The sequence below is a fragment of the Ambystoma mexicanum genome, chromosome 3q (genome assembly GCF_040938575.1).
Source record: "Ambystoma mexicanum isolate Mex_15411 chromosome 3q, UKY_AmexF1_1, whole genome shotgun sequence".
Lineage (NCBI taxonomy): Eukaryota > Metazoa > Chordata > Amphibia > Caudata > Ambystomatidae > Ambystoma > Ambystoma mexicanum.
Window position 1 is genome coordinate 1288737482 of NC_090926.1, and position 13609 is coordinate 1288751090.

At 48.7% G+C, this 13609-nt stretch overlaps 1 protein-coding gene across 1 annotated transcript in view; it reads right to left on the reverse strand.

Moving 5' to 3' along the window:
* The window catches only part of BRME1 (break repair meiotic recombinase recruitment factor 1), an 837863-nt gene that overhangs the window by 757663 nt on the left and 66591 nt on the right, over nt 1-13609 (reverse strand). The window lies entirely within an intron of this gene.

Consider the following 13609-nt stretch of genomic DNA (forward strand, 5'->3'; position numbering starts at 1 on the left):
CCATCTGGCCAGGGGAGTAGGACCAGATGGCCCGAGTGGCGACCGGTGGACCAGATGGCCCGCGTTGTGGCCAGGTCGGCTGGCTCCTACATTTGTCTCTGGTCGGGTTCCGTGGGGGCTTAATAGTCGGCGTGGAAGTGCCACCCTGCGGCCTTCGTTGCACTGTGTCTGGCCTCGGTTCCATGGCGTACGTGGACTGCTCCCGGTCCTCGGTCAAGTCCAAAATGGGGTGGTGCGTGTGTGTCGAGGTGGCGCCCTGAGTGGGCCCATCCTTCCCTCCATGGGGCTGTAGCCGCTCATACCGTCCGGCCTTGAGTTCCATGGCGTTCGTGGGTTGCCCCCGGTCCTCAGTCCGGTGCCTCCCGTGTGCGGTCAAGTCCAAAACGGAGTGGAGCGTGTGTCAAGGGGCGCTCGTTGTGGCCGGACCCCATCGTTCCCCCCCACAGGGAAAAGCTCTAAAGGGGCCAGGCTGAAGCCCCGGTGCGGCTGGAGGGGCGGGCCCCTGGCCTTGCGTGCCTGCCTCGCGACTGGGTTAACCATCCCCAAGCCCGGCGTCGGTGCCGGGGAGCCCCGGTGGGGTACCCGTCCCTCCCCGGTGGGAAAAGCTCTAATGCGGAGGGGGAAAGCTCTAAGGCGGCCTGGGCCAGGGGCTCCAGGCTGCTGCAACCCAGGCCTTGGGCGCCGCTTTTGTCGCAAAAGTAGCTGTTTGATTTATGCCATGAGCTTGCTCATAAAATTTGAACCTTGATTGTATAGTATTTCCTTGGGAAAGCTGACCCTGGAGAAATACAGTAGTAGGTGTTTAAGGATTTTCTGTGGGGTATTATTTCGCATTTGGGAAGGCTTCGGGCTATCCAGTTGCATAATCAACTTTAACGAGGACGTATTTATTGCCTAGTCTGGATGTTTCTAGAGGTCCAATAATGTCCATCCGATTCTTGAAAAAGGGACTTCTATGATGGGTAAAGGATTCAGTGTGGCAGGTGGTGGGATGTGTGTGCTATTTTTTTTGACATATTTCACACGTCTGGATAAAGGTCTTTATATCTGCGTGGATACCTGGCCAATAAAACCTCCCACTAATATGTGCCTGGATTTTGGATTATCCTAAGTGGCCCCCGGTAAAATGGGAATGCGCAATCTCCAGTACCAACTTTCGGTGGGGCTTGGGGATTACCAATTGTGTCTTTACTAATCCTTCTGTAGATGTCTCCCTTCTGTACAACAATGCCTGCTTTAGGAAGAATAAGGGTCTCTCTTTCTCTATACCTTCTCCTTTCGGAATAGCTTGTAAAAAAGCTTCAGCTGGAGCTGGCTCATTTCGCTGGGCAAAGGCTACGTCGGGATAGGTGGTAGGAGACTCTTCTCCCTGCTTTTCTTCGATTAGCTTCCCCAAGGCCCAATGTACCTCTTCCTGTTTTGTCTGGTTCACTTTCTTTAAAGTGAGGGAACAGCACCCTTTCCGAAATTCCTTGGGCAATTTGATCCCCACAATGTACTTCAAATGGGAGTTCACCATGATTCTGTAAGAGAAGTTTTACGTCTGCCTGGAAGTCGGGATCGATGATGCCTGCTAAAACGTCTATACCGAACCTCGACGCTAGGCCAGATTTTGGGGCTAACCGTATGTAACACCCCAGAGGGGGAATCAAAACCAGATCAGAGGAATCATTCCTCTTTTCCCAGGGGGGATGACAGCTTCCCTACTGCTACAGATATCGAAACCTATCGATTCTTTCGTGACGACAGAGGGGTTAGAAGCTCAACGACTATGTTTTTGAAATTGTAGGGCTCTCCAATTTGTTTCAATTGAGTCAGATCCCCCTCCTGACATCATATGTAAGGACCTCACGGTGGCAACAGTAAAGACACACACAAGTGATAAAAAGGGCCTATACAAAAAAACCTATTGCAAAGCCTTACAACTAAGTTACAAAATAGTGTGGGACAATGTTCTCAAGAAAAGAAAGAAGTGTTCTCACAATCAAAGTCAGGATGGTTTGGCTGGGGTCTCCCTTCCCCACGTTTTTAGCACAGGACAAAGTGGGACTCCTGAGCACAGCACACTCCTGGGCCTCACCAGCACAAGGTTACAGTTTGTTTCCAAAATATCAGGGCCTTCTTTGGCCAAGTCTCTTTCACACAAAATCTCTTGCCTCAGAGGACCTGATGTGTTACAATCAACAAAAACAAAAGTTCTTTTAATAAATCTTCATGGGGTGATTACTCTTAGCTTTAGGATCCCCCTCTGCCAGGCTCTGATCCCTCGTATAACGTGGGCCTCCCTCCATCGGGTTCAATACGGCTTTTCGTTCACAATGTCACATTCAAGAGTCTCAAAGTCTTTTTAAACAACCATTCACTCTGGACAACCCTCAGCCGGGTTCATTCTTGTCGACACATTGTTCACTGGCGTATTACTGTTCACCCCAATTCGCAGGCATTTCTCAGCCGGGTTCACATTTGCCAACTACACAGTTCACTTTGCATTCTCACAATGCGGGATTCACTTCCCTTTGCTCTCCTTGTCAACGTGTCAGAGACTTTCGATTGTACATGGGGTTCGACTCGACCCTTGAATGACCACTCTGACTCCTCACGCAGCCTCTACTGGGGCCTCCTGCTGCTTGTAGTTTCGACAAAGGGAACCAGCCAGAGTCCTTCAAATGAGCACCCACGTGGCGCCACCAGACACTCTGCAGCTGGTCCTTCACTGGACTTTCTGTCAAGCTTTCACACACGCGTTCTTTAATCATAAATTCACACAATGTTGCAGTTCGCAACCTTTGTCTCAACACAGTCCGGTTTTTTTATCAGCTCTCTCTCCGACCCACCGGCTGTGCTGAACCCATTGGCATTTCTTGCCTCGGGAGTCAAAGACGGTACCACGGTAGGAAGCGCGTCTCCCCGCCATGGTTTTAGTGTGGGAGGGCTCAGGGCACCGTTGACATCTGATACACCAAATGCCAGCTGGACTACAGGTTTTATGATTTCTTTTTCAGAGGCTTTGGGGTCTGAGTTGAAAAGGGCAATTCCCTCCTCGTCGTCCTTTCAAGTCTCGTCCCCCTTCTCCGTTTGAACCGCCGGTCCGGAATAGCTGATTCCTCGTGCGTTTGGCCTTGCTGGAAGTGTGCTTTCATGCTCTGCCTTTTATCCCTGTGGGGAAGGGAAAGGGACGTCAGGTGTATGTAATTATTGTCAAATGCCTGACTTTGCCTAACCTAGATTCCTCCTCCCCCATATTGAAGACACTCAAACCACAAAGGCTTTTAAACAGATACATTTTGAACTTTGCAATTGACCAAAAACACCCAGGAGCCTCTCATGCAATCACTAGGTGTCTCCTCTATGCATCCTTGAGGGTCCAGGAAGCAAATGCAATCGTATACACACACCCAGGTAGAACTTGGGTCCTTTCTCTCCGATATCATTCTCTCTACTTGTGGTGTCCCCCAGGGATCAAATCTATCCCACTCGTTTTTCAATGTCTACATGGCCCCTTTGGCCCACATGATCTCTGCCTTCACCTCCAACTTCCAGTGTTATGCCGATGACACACAGCTCTCCTTCAGGCAACCATCGGCCTCTTCCTCCTCCTCGCTCATCCCTGACTGTCCGCAATTCAGTACTTGTGTGCTGCTAATGATCTCAGCCTTAATGCCACTAAGACAGAGATGGTCCTCATTGGGACCTCTGCTCCCGCTTTCCCACTTTCACTCTGGCCAGCCACCCTTGGTCCAGCACCCTCTCCCACTTGTGAGGCAAAGAATCCTGGGGTCATCTTCGACTCTACTCTCTCTGTCTCTTTTCATATCCCAGACATGTCCAAAAAGTCCCACTACCAGCTGCACTTCCTCAGAGGTATTCTACCTTTACTCACCTTCCCCCAGAGGCTCACTGTCTCCATAGCCCGGGTTCTCTCCAGACTGGACTACTGCAACAGTCTCTTTCTCAATCTTCCGATTTCTACACCCGACCTCTTTCAACTTATCCAGAACAGAGCTGCAAGACTTCTCTTGGCCTCAAGCACAGGGACCACATCTTTCTGGCGCTGAAATCCCTCCACTGCCCCCCTGTGGCTGCAAGGATCAAGTTCAAGTCCCTCTGCACAGTCCACAAGCCTTTCTGGGGCCTGGGCCCTTACTATCTACAACGCTCTCTTCCTAAATACTCTCCTTCCAGAGCCCTCCACTTGACCTCCTTCAACTCTCTGCGGGTGAGATGCTTTTCCAAACAGATTTAGGGGTAGATCCCTATCCTCTGCACATGCCTCCCTCTGGAACAGCCTATCTGCCTCTCTGCGTCTTGAGCAGGACCTCCTTAAGTTCTGGAAACTCATCAAGACCTTCCTCTTCTCCTCGTTCTCTCCCTCTCCCCTGCTAACCTCCTTCTCTTCTCTCCTACTTCCCTCCTTCATTCTCTTCCCCAACCTGCTCAGTTCACCCAGAGGTTGCCTGGTTCACATCCAGAGCCTCACAGGTCCCAGGCTCCCCCGCCATTCCTGCACTTGCCTCCGGGCCTCCGCCTTGCACTACTGCACTTGGATTACATTCCATGATAGTGACAACCAATCGGCACTTAACCCAGGCCCCTGCTGGACTGGGAGCACTCGTCCCCCTCCACCTCCCTCGCAGTTCCTGTCTGCACACATGCACGACCTTGAATGTACTAGGCTTAGCATGTTTGTCTGTCCTGTCCTCCTCTGTTCCCCCCTCCCTAGCTTGGTTGTGCCTAATATACTCATGCATAGGGGTACTGATTACCAACCTTTTTGTCTTTGTATGTCCATCTCCCTCCCCGCCCTTCTCTCCCCACTCTTTGTCACACAGTTATACCAGTTGAAATGCCTCTGGCCTAGTATGCTAGTTATTGTTGTAGATCATTCAGAATTTCAAGGCCTAAGAATGACGATGATATCCCCTTGTTCCCTTCCCACCTTGAAGGGCTTTGAAGCGCTTTACAAATAAACAATTACAATTACCCCTTGTGGCGTACCAGAAGTAAGACTTGGACCAGAAGACATACTTTTACTAGAGGAGTTTTATTTAAATTAAAGAAAACGCCTTACTGACCCTATTGCTAATTGAGAAGTTACCTACCTAACAAACTATACTGAGGGTGCTTGTCACAATTAGTCAAAATAATACATCTTGCCCTCTGTCCAAATCCTAACTTCTAAACTGGCCCCACCACTTAGAAAAACAACAAACGGGAAAGTGGGCAATATAGGCTGCCCCGAGTGTTCTTTACTCTACTGTCTCTCAGTATTTCCAGGAATCTCTCCTAGTGTCAGGGTTCCGTTCTGACCCAGATAACCCCTAAAGGATTAATCTGATAGAAAGCAGCCGGTGTGCAGTCATAATGTCGACAGTCAAAATGTCGACAGTCAAAATGTCGACAAATAAATGTCGACAAACAATAATGTCGACAAACAATAATGTCGACATTTTTTCGAAATTTTGTATTTATTGTATGAATAAATAAATATATATATGACTAAGATGTGTTGAGTGTGAGGGGTGAGAGGGTGGTTGGGGTGGGTGTGAGGGGGTGGCAGGGGGGTGTTGGGTGAGGGGGGGTTGGGGGGACCCCCCGACCCCCCCCATAGTAAATTAAACTCTTTTTGTTTATTTATTTAGTGAAAAAATAAATAAATAAATAAATAAATATATAATTAGAATGTGTTGAGTATGAGGGGTGAGAGGGTGGTTGGGGTGGGTGTGGGGGGGTGGCAGGGGGGTGTTGGGTGAGGGGGGGTTGGGGGGACCCCCCCATAGTAAATGATACTCTTTTTGGTTATTTATTTATTTAAAAAATAAATAAATAAATAAATATATAATTAGAATGTGTTGAGTATGAGGGGTGGGAGGGTGGTGGTGGGAGGTGTGGGGGGGTGGCAGGGGGGTGTTGGGTGAGGTGTTGCTAGTTCTAAGTGACATTTGTTTGTCGACATTTTTTTTTCGAAAAAATGACTTTTTACATTATAAGTATAGGATGTCGACATTATTGTTTTCGACATTTTTTTTTCGACATTTTTGTTTGTCGACATTTTTTTTTCGACATTACGACTATAAACCAAAGCAGCCTCCTGCCAGAGACGTAAAGAAGGTCAGGTGAGTCCAGTGAAAATGCCAGATGCCCTGTGATGGTACTGACCAGTAGAGCACGAGGGTGCAGTCTAGGGAATGCAGTATGAGGAAAGGTATTGTTCAGTTCTTGAAATAAAAAAAAGAGTCTTATCCTTAAGATACAAGTTCCACAAGAAGCAAAAGTCAATGAGCCAAGAAGATGCATAGGAAGCACCGAGTGTAGTTCCAGAAATCCAAGAAAACAAATAATAATGAACTCAAGTTCACAGCAGTAAAAGTGTTGAGCCAGGAGTCTGACAACAAGAAGGGAAAATACAAGCCAAATCCAGGGTACATGGAGCCAATGTCCGTAGAATAATCAGGAAAGCAGTCCGTTGAGAAAAAACAGTTGTCTGTAACAGCAGGGAAATGACCAAGCCATTTCCAGGGGACGTGAGCCAAAGGTTTGTACATCAACCAAGAAAGCAGTCCATTTTACCAGGCCAGGCGCCGCAACAGGCAAGGACAGAGGAGTAGACAATCGAAGCGATCAGAAGCAGGTCGGTAATCCGGGAAATCTTTAAACAACGAAGAAACAAGAAACACAGCTCACCGGGCGGTAGTACCTACAGTTAAGGAGCGTTTACATACAAATGCCAAAGCGACGGCAGACTCCCGGATTGCGTTGGCAAATCACGTAACTATGTCACAAGTTCAACCCCATTGGCAGTATGGGAGTTTCAGTCTTTGCCATCCGCCGGTGCGCTCTTTACCCGAGCCGCCACGGCAGACGCCACTGCCGGAGATAAGCACGAGAAGGAAACAAGGCAACAGGATTCGCTGAGAGTGAACGGGCTGTGACACTTATCTGTTCCCACAATTATTTAATAGGAGACAGCTCTCCTGACTTTATCAATCTGTGTCCATCTTATCAGAGTTCCAAACACAGAAAAGGTTTTCCTTAGGTATATAGCATAAACTCTCAAGTTCCAAAAAATTTCAATTCTCTCAGTGATCGTAGATCCAGGTATATTTCCTTAGCCCTCCTCCACCAACTACGTGGGTCTCTCCCCACGAGATTTCAGTCTTGCTTGATTCTGGTTTCACTTTGGGATGATCCCTTACTTGCTTTAAAAGGACTTCCTGGCTACCTTGGTTTTCCTGTTCGCAATTTCGTGCTTGATTTGTATGGGTATGTGTCTCCCCTCCTAGTACATTTTCCTTTTGGTTTTTGGGTGTGGCTTTGATCCATTTGGCTGATTCCAAGGCTCTGGGGTTTAGGGCTCCTGTAACCACTCTTATTATTGATGTCTGTGTCCCACTCTGGACCTGGTTGTGTCACAAGTCTGGGCGGAGAGCACATGGCAGAGGCTATCTTTCACTGTATGCAAGTAGATTAAGAGAGATTCCGGAGACAATGCTAGCATATAACAGATTAAAGGTACATACCAAGCTGTTAGTTGAAACAGGTATTCACAGGAACTGCGGGAGCAGGCTGTAAACAAAGAGACAGAGAAAAGGCAAAGACAAGCAAGTACACTGGGCAACTTGGATTGATCAGAAATAAGGGTCTACTGGAATATGATAAGGGGTCTCCAGGGATTAAGGAAAGAACTTGGGATCGGTAGCAGCAGATTACTCTTAACATCAGTCATACAGCAACGTTGTACTCAGTGCAATGGTAAAACTGAAAGACCATATACTGAGGCAGGTACGACTTCTACGGACTAGGTGAAGGCAACAAAAGTCTTCCCTGATCTGATCGGAACGGAGGCCAACCCAGGGTCACATTGTAAAACGGATTCAAGTGGAGACACCACAGTAGACCAAGATGTATACAAATAGAAAGCAGTGTTGAAAGAAATAACCAGATACAGGAAAAGATAGGATATCAGAAGCTAGAACAGGCAGGTTGCAAGGCAAGGAGCCCAGAGGAACAGGGCAGAAGGCAGAGGAGTGTGGCAAGGCTGCCAGGCAGAGAAGCCCAGAGGAAAAGGACAGAAGTCAGCAGAGTGCAGCAAAGCCGTCAGGCGGGATCCCAGAGGTGCAGGGCGGAAGGCAGCAGAGTGCGGCAGAGCCGTCAGGCTGGAGCCCAGAGGAGCAGAGCGGAAGGCAGTGGAGTATGGCAGAGTCATCAGGTGGGAGCCCAGAGGAGCAGGGCAGAAGGTACAGGTGGGAGCCCAGAGGAGCAGGGCGGAAGGCAGCGGAGTGCAGCAGAGCCGTCAGGTGGGAACCCAGAGGAGCAGAGCGGATGGCAGTGGAGTATGGCAGAGCCATCAGGTGGGAGCCCAAAGGAGCAGGGCAGAAGGTACAGGTGGGAGCCCAGAGGAGCAGGGCGGAAGGCAGCAGAGTGCAGTAGAGCCGTCAGGTGGGAGCCCAGAGGAGCAGGGCAGAAGGTACAGGTAGGAGCCCAGAGGAGCAGGGCTGAAGGCAGCAGAGTGTGGCAGAGCCGCCAGATGGGACGCCAGAGGAGCAGGGCGGAAGGCATCAGAGTGCAGCAGAGCCGTCAGGTGGGAACCCAGAGGAGCAGGGCAGAAGTCAGCGCAGTGTGGCAGAGCCGCCAGGTGGGAGCCCAGAGGAGCAGGGCGGAAGGCAGCAGAGTGTGGCAGGGCCGCCAGGTGGGAGCCCAGAGGAGCAGGGCAGAAGGCTGCAGCAGACTGGAGAGGGAGCTACAAGCATCAACAGCAACAGGAATTATAGGCCAAAAGAGGATTTCCAGGAAAGGTCAAAAACTGGTAACAGGAGGACCAGCACAAACTCCCCGTGGACAGCAGTACTGCTTCTGTTCAAAGTGAGCTTATAAAGGCCCTCCCAGCCAGCAGGCCAGCAGGGTGGAGCTGATTGCAGACTCTCACAGCTGTGTTCAATTAAGCCCAGCCCTGGCTTCAGTAGCCTGCAGCAGTAGCAGCAGTGGTTTCTAATCAAGTGCTCTCCAGCTCTCTGCAGCCTAGCCTGCAGTAGCTTGGAACAGGTGAATGCAATTAGGCCCCCTGCAGCTCTTAGTAGCTTGCTGCAAACAAATGTATTTAGTATGCCTCCTCCAGCCCTCTGCCTTTTGGACAGCATACATGTCCCAGAATGCATTGCTGGTTTAACCCAAAATCCGGAATGGAACATGCAATTAGATTAGTCCAAACCTGCAGTGGTAAAACAAGGAAATAAAGGCAGAGGCGCATGTAGCGGTGCTGGGTGGCAGGCGAGCAGGATCGTGACAGGTTACCCCTCGTAAGGATCTAGACACTTTGTTTCTTCTTACGTTCTCAGTCTGGTCTATGTGTCCCCCTCTACTGTGAGCAACCCGTGTAACTTCTCTGTAGCACGTCCTACTCCAGCGAGGTGGCTTCGACCCAGAGACATTGCCATTCTCTGCAGCTCCTGGGAGTCTTCTCCCGAACGCAAAAGGGAATGTTTCTTCGCTCACTGCTATGCTGCTCTCTCTATGGTTTTGAGTAGTGCGAGCAGGGGTATTGTTCCTCTCACGCTCACTGTATTCTGCATTGTTTTCTGGGCTCTAGGCCCACCAAGTCCACCGGGTGGTTATGCTTTTCCTCGGGCCTTCTCCGCTCAGCCTCGTCGACTCTGCACAGCCTTTCCTTGTCGGCCACATTTCTCGTTCTCTCAAGATTCTCTCTGAGTCTCCCTCTGGAACTCCTTCCAGGTCATTCTATGCGCCACAGCCAGCTCTGCAGCATGGTTCTGCTTCCAAATAATGTTGGTACGTTGGAGGCTCGCCCCTGTGTATCGCTTCTCCTCCTCCATTCAAGGGGGAAAGCCCTATTATTCTTCCTACCAGATACCAAAGGAGTGTGTTTAACTGTCAAGCGTACTGAGAGGCCCACACTGCCTTGAGCCAACTGTTCAAATGCACTAATTACATAATTTGGAGTTCCACAGCTAACAGCCAGATCCATTGCTGGTATTCCCATACATGCAGAAAAGGGAGTTCCTTACCGGAACGGGAGTCCCTGGTCCCTGGTGTGGAGGGTACGATGTCATTTCATCGACACCTGTTTTTTACAACGGGTGTATTTACGAAGAGTTTCTGCTGAAAAAACTCTTCACATTTTTTGGGGGGAGGGAAAGGGCCTATAACGGGTTTGGGGGGTTCAGTCATATAAAAGAAAATAGGTAGAGGACAGGAGGTTTTGGGGGCGGATCCCCCCAATAATAAAGTAAAACTCTTCGTAAAAACACCTGTCGTAAAAACGGGTGTCGATGAAATGACATAGAACCGGTGTGGAGTCACCCACAGCAAGGTCTCACTTTCCTAAACCCCTTGGGAGGGTCCCCCATGGAAGAAGGGGCAAAACCTCCAGATTTGACACACCCTCTAACTTCTGCATGAGTACAGCACCCAATGCCAAATCACTGGCATCAGTGTACACTACTGTCATCCGATTATCCATGAAGTCTAACAAAAACAGAGTTTGCAGTACTTCTTATTTTCTTCCATACATTTCTCGATAACATGCCTCGGACCACAGAAATGTCACACTCTTCCTTGTGAGCCCCCTCATGCATTTCATTTTATCCACCAAGCTTTTAATACATTGGTTATACAACTCAACATGACACAGGAAAGCAGCAACTTCAATCTTGTTCCTGTGTTCAGGCATATCCCTTATTACCACAACCATGTCATTATTGTGGTGACACCATTATCAGACCCCTCATGTCCCAGATATGTAACGTTGTCCTTCCTGAAATCACATTTCTTTAAGGCTCTGGTAAGTCATGCCTCCTTCAATATCTCTCTTCTCAAACTGTTATCATGCTCATTCACATCAGACCCCCATATCAATATGTCATCCTGGTACAACATCACACCATACTCCTCCCCCAAAAAGTACATATCTTTCTGAACACACTGGCCACAGACAATACTCCAAACAGCATCCTCCTACATCGATAAATACCAAAAGGTGTGAGAAACATTGTAAGATCCATTGAGTCTGCATGAAGTTCCACCTGATGGTGTGCAGACATCAGATCTAGCAGGGAAAACATCTGTGCTCCTGTTACACTCATCAACATTTCATCAGTCTAGGGAAGGGGAATCTTCTCAGCTACCATGCTCTTGTTGAGGTTTCTAATGTCACAACACAGTCTCATTGCTCCACTGCATTTTCATACTACCACAATCGGTATCACCCACTCCGAACCTTCAATAACCTCAATGATGCCATCGCTTTCCATTCTCTTCAATTCTCTTTCCAGTTCCTGCCTCAAAGCAAGGGCGATAGTCTGCACTTTGGTAAAAACAGGTAAAGCTTTTTTTCTTGGGTCTTATCAGATGAACAAAGCCTTTAGGCATCCTATATCATCGTTGAAGACTTCTGGGCACCAAGACGATATCGCACCACTCATGTCCACCTCACTTGGATTATTAGCCATGCCTTCTGGTATCACCAAGACCTGTTCAGGTTGAAGAGCGTCCAACTTGATAGCTAATTCCGCCTGATCGTCCCATGAGGGCATATATCACCTTTCCTGGCTATGTGCACTATTTCATCAGCCTTCCGTCCCTTGAACTGAAGATCCGGTTAAAATTCTCCTACAATGTCAATAGGAATGTAACCGTAAGCATTGGCCTTTATCCCTGGCTCCCTCAAAGAGCAGCACCTGAATGTGTCCCTCGATACTCGTAGATTGGCTGAGATATAATCTGCTCCACTGTCAACCAACTCAGGCACCAACACATCATTATTCTGTATTTCCGCATGTGGGTTCTTCCTCTTTAGTTTTCCTGAAACTGCACTCACTGAGGATACAACCTCCCTGCCTGTCACATTGGCATCAGAGGTGCATTCATAGATTTCACATACCATCCCAGCAGCACCTTTGAAGTTCTTGCAGCACCTAGCAAGTTGCCCCTTCCTTCCACAGTCTCAACAGACAGTATGCACCGCAACACAATCTCTGTAATTGGCCATGTCATTGGTGCTTCCACAGCGAAAGCACCTCTTTCCCACTGGATTCCACCCACCCACCTCCCCTGGTTGGCACACCCCCAACCTCGGGACTCTCCCTTGGGGTTGAAATATGATCCTGCATCATCTTTGGTGTTTTTATACCTTACACTGCTTACTTGCATTGGGATTCTACATATATGTGTTCTGTGCATCCATCCAATAGATCGGACCATCCTCCCCTGAGGGCGCACGCACAGTGTCCACGTGGAGTTCTTTAATGCAACTTTCGGTATGCTTGACGTTCTTTGCTATCTCAATGGCTCTCTTCAAGATCAGGTCTTGTTTCCGCCAAAGTTCCTCGCAAACTTTATGACTGATGCACCTCAAAATTGAGGGGACCTGGGAGCTATTTAGCTCCTGCTCGTAGCCTAGAATAGTGTGCTTAGCTTGACAGCAACAGCTACAAGGAGCAACTTTTGGCTCCCCAGGCCAACAGAGGATGAACAAACACACTTATGCGGATTTAACTGCAAATTTTGGACAATCTAAAAATAAACATTAGGACACATCGATACACCATTTAAAGAATAAGGGATCATAAATAATGGACGAAATGATATGTTTGCATTGTATGTGGAAGCTACCTTTCCGGAACACTATATACTAGCTCTTTGTACCAGCTCCCGGTCACTGGTTAATGCTGGATACCCAGGAGCTGCTTTTAGGTCATCCAATCTTAATTTCGAGCCATGCACCTTATCTTGAGCTGCTCTCATATCTGCTCCTCCTGACAATGACCAAAACAGAACTTTATCGCAAGACCTCTGGAAGCCTCCTGGGCACTTCCTGCCCAGTTTGGCCCAGACAGTGGAATAGCAGGCCATCTTTTCTTTCATCAGAGTAATTTAGCCCATTAACTGCTAATACGTACTTCATGAAGCCTTCTTCCAATCAAACCGTTTCACACATAGTTCTCCAGAAGATGATAAAAATAATATGGGGCCTGGTTTGTTTGCCATATTGCAGCTGCAGTAATAAAGGAAGAAGGAAAACCAAAACAAAACCCATCACTTCTGCATCACTGAAGTCAGTGCAACCTGCCAGAAAGGCTACACTGCTCAGCTCAAATTTTTATATCTGCTCTCCCAGCATTTGTAATCTACTTAGACATTGGGCCTCATTCAGAGGTTGAAGGTTGCCATGGCGCTTTTAGCCCCATGGTTACCCCCTTACCGCCTACCGGGTCTGGGTTCCCTGAATGGGGAATTACCAGGCCATTCCAACCTTGGAGGACCCAGTATTTCCCCATTCAGGGAACCCATCCCCATTCCCATTCGAGCCCCATAGGGCTCAATGGGAATGGGGAGGGAGCTAACAACGGGCCCATTAATAACAGGCCCGTTGTTAGCTCCCTGGTCTGCTAGCAGGACCCACTAAGGGCACCTGGTTTTACCAGGAGCCCTTTGTGGGTACCGCGAGCAGCCTCGTAATAGGGCGGTAAGGGGTTAACGGCACCAGCACCATTACCGGCGCTGTTAACCCCTTAACGCCAACTGCGGAATGAGGCCCATTGTCACTTATTGCCAGGCCAGTAGTGGTCTCCCTTGAAAACTGACAAGTGCGCTCTAC